At 41.0% G+C, this 3,503-nt stretch overlaps 1 pseudogene; it reads right to left on the bottom strand.

Moving 5' to 3' along the window:
* Positions 1 to 952: 952 nt before the first annotated feature.
* On the bottom strand, positions 953 to 1,417 carry LOC124078547 (transcription factor BTF3-like; annotated as a pseudogene).
* Positions 1,418 to 3,503: the final 2,086 nt, after the last annotated feature.

The following is a 3,503-nucleotide window of genomic DNA, read 5'->3' on the forward strand; positions in this document are numbered from 1 at the left end:
AATGGTGTTACACTGTCCCATGAACCAAGGAGATTAATGAAGTTTGGGTATCTGAGAGCCGGGACCACCACATCCCTTTGGGACCCAGCATGTCCTGTATCTTGATATTTGAATTGGTGCTTACCACACTGATGACCTAGGCTGGTGTTGTCATCCTGGATAGCACTTTGTTCTAATTTGCCAGCACTTCACCCATCATTCTCCACCTTTTAAAGGCATGGAGTTTGTTAGAGGAGGGCCTTTTGCCAGGAAGCCAAAGCATGCTGTTTGGGAACTGGAAAGGCATGGCTGTTGTGTTCTATTCTGCCCCTGCCCTGGTGGCACTGTTCTTAACAGTGAGAATAGACTGGGTGACTCACCACTTTACACCTGTGTCCCTCCACTTGTAGTCTTTGTTTGAGACTCCAGGCCTGGGGACCCAGGATATCTCCCAGACCACTGGACAATGATTTTCCATTCTCTTTCCCACTTTTACTTAGCCTAGGGAAGTTAAAATGTAGCCACCTTCAGGAAACCTGCCCTGATAGTCTTACCTAATTAGGTACACTTATTTTCTATGCTGTACATTTCAGCATTCAGTGACTGTCAATTCAGTATTTCATGATGCATGTTTTTACATGGCTCTCTAATTCTGGAGAATCAAGGGTGGGATAGGTGACTTTTAGTGAGATTACAAACTTCTCTCTTTAGGCAAAGAAATTTATTGATCTTTATTTTACACTTTACTTGCAGGTATCTTCAGTTTAATTAGCTGCAAAGAATGAATAGTGTATAAACAAAAACTGAAAATAGTTGCATTGTTCAAGGGGCTTGTAAATTAAAAATATTAGAGATTTATATTTTATTAGATCCCTAAATAAAACAATTTTAAAACAACTTATTTAATTGTCATAATGTAAAACAGCTCCCAAGAAATTCTTTGAGCTTTATCTTCTTCAGAAATTAACTCAATTCAATTTGCCTCATGTTTAGAAGCCTCATCAAAACTCTGGATCTTCATCATCATCATCCTCTCCAGGAGCAAGACGTGCTTTTCCATCCTCAGATTGTTTGGGTGGAGCTTCAGCCCCATTGGCTTAACTAGTTAGACTGTCTGCACCAAGCTGGTTTAAGATGCTGGGTAGCAACTGTCAGATGCTTTTGTTTCAGGGTGCCCTGTAATGGTGACAGTGTTTTCTGGCAGAGATGCCTGAACTTTAGAGTTGTGAAAGTGGCACTGTTTCTTGGTTTGTAAATATATGCACCTCTTTAGTAACAGAGATAGTAACTTCTTTCAGGAGACTGAAGGTTTTTTGGGTTTTTTTTAATCATCTGTAACTTCTGTGAACCACTTTCTTTCTGTGAGCAGTTCCTTTCCATTGGTCTGCACTTGTGCCTGCAGTTTGGTGAGTTTCTGGTTCATGATAATTTCTTTCATTTTATCAAAGTGGAGATGGGGCTATGTGGCAGGGACTATGGTTGGCACTCAAGAAGAGCCGACCAGCTGAGATTAGGCACACCGGTGCAGGGATGCAAGATAGTGGTAGCTAGAGAGATGAGATTACAGACTTCTTGGGGACAGGAAGCAAACTTTCCTCATTTGTTCAGTGTCTCATCAAATCAACTATAAACCACCAAGGACAGATGGTGTTTTATATGACAACAATATCTATGGTGCCATTCTAATAAATTGAGTAAATTCCTCAGGAAAGGAGTGAATGGGATTGAAATAAGTAAGAAATAATGAGAGCTTCTTTGGGGGCTGGGATTGTGGCTCAGCAGTAGAGTGCTTGTCTAGCATGTGTGAGGCCCTGGGTTCGATCCTCAGCACCACATAAAAATAAATAAATAAATAAAAGTATTGTGTCCAACTACTTCTAAAAAATAAATATTAAAAACATGAGAGCTTCTTTGGAAGCCTGGGAGAGATTTTTTGTTAATTGGAAAGGGTATTTCCTGCTTAGTGGAGTTGATTTGTAAATTTAGGGCCAAACTTGTCAGGTGGCTCTAATTTTCTTTTATGCTGTGAGAAGACTGGTCTCTTATGCTGTTTTAATTTTTGAAGGGGGGAGGACTGAGAATTGAACCCAGGCACCCTCTACCACTGAGCTACATCCCCAGCCCTTAAATTTATTTTATTTTTTTGAGAAAGGATCTCACTAAGTTGTCCAGGGTGGCCTCAAACTTATAATTCTTCTGCCTCAGTCTCCTAAGTAGCTGGAAATACAGGTGGGCCACTGCACGCATCTCTCTTTTACTTCTTTTGGGTGCTCTCTTTTCATTTGTTCAGTAGACATCTAATATTTACAAGCACCCTGTGTGATAGATTAAATATTCAAAGGTGAATAATAGGTAATAGGTGATCTATTTTAGCTAAACAGAGGATTTATCTCTGTGATTGTCACTCACCACTCTCTGTCTCCAGTCCAAAGCTCCTTCCCCAAATCTACTTTCTATTTAGATTTTAGACAACTTTCCAGATGTCAAGAAATAGACAATTAGACCTATAAGAGGAGCTGAGCTAATGCTGCTTTTTGCCAGCAGAGGGCACATGCTATCATGGGACTTGCTGAAGCAGTGGGAAAGGTTGGAAGTGGAGGGATCCTGTTTGCAGAAAGTGGAGAAACCCAGAACATCAGAGGTAACTTCCTAACAGTAAGAAACTGAATTAAAACCAGGAAAAGCTAGTAGTTAAATTCAGGGTTTTTTTTTTTTTCCACACAAGAGCAAAATGTGCTTTACAACAGTAGAGGAAAGCATTAGTGATTATGTACTTAAGTAAATGAAAGTGGTAGTAACAACAATGAAAATAAGATATAGTAAGGACAACTTAGTGAGATCCTGTCTCAAAAAAAAAATAAGATATAATCCAAAGTGTTTTTAGTTTATTGCAGGAAGATAGACCCAGTCCTTTTGAAGCACAGAGCTGGCTTCTGCCCTCATGGACATGGTAGTAGTGTAGGAGCTGACAGTGGTGTCTCACCAACATCTCAATTCAATTTGTGACTTTCAGCAGCGTGTCAGTCCTCCATCCTCCATCAGCTCCCTTTTCTGTCAGGCTTTCCTCCTCACAAGGTGGGGAGGGAGATGTCTGTTTGGAACAATGCTCCACATTACCAGTAGAGGGCAGCAGATTATTTCCCCTGCCTCAGCTCTAACCTTGGTGTTATCTAGGATTACAATCATTTTTTTCCCCAATGATTACCCAGTGCCCAGTATGTGTGAGATTCTATGCTGGGCACTGGTGATATAAAGCTATGTGTCCCTGTGTGGAGGAACTCATGATCTAAAAGGATGAGACAGCCATGGGAACAGTAAAGTGCTAAATGGTGGGGTGAAGTGCTAAGGTAGGAGGCCCCTCAGGGGTGCTAGAGGCCCAAGGAGGGTTGGGAGAAGAGAGTCATTAAAAAAAAAAAAAATTCCCCAAGGAGGAACTTGGTCTTGAAAGATGGTAGTTTCCTCTCAGTGGACAAGACCAGTTAATGCATCCCAGGCAGGAGAATCAGGGTGAGCATGATATTATG

Source organism: Marmota monax, unplaced genomic scaffold (assembly GCF_021218885.2).
Source record: "Marmota monax isolate L192 unplaced genomic scaffold, Marmota_monax_Labrador192_F-V1.1 WCK01_AAM20220418_F8-fsc00356, whole genome shotgun sequence".
NCBI classification, from domain to species: domain Eukaryota; kingdom Metazoa; phylum Chordata; class Mammalia; order Rodentia; family Sciuridae; genus Marmota; species Marmota monax.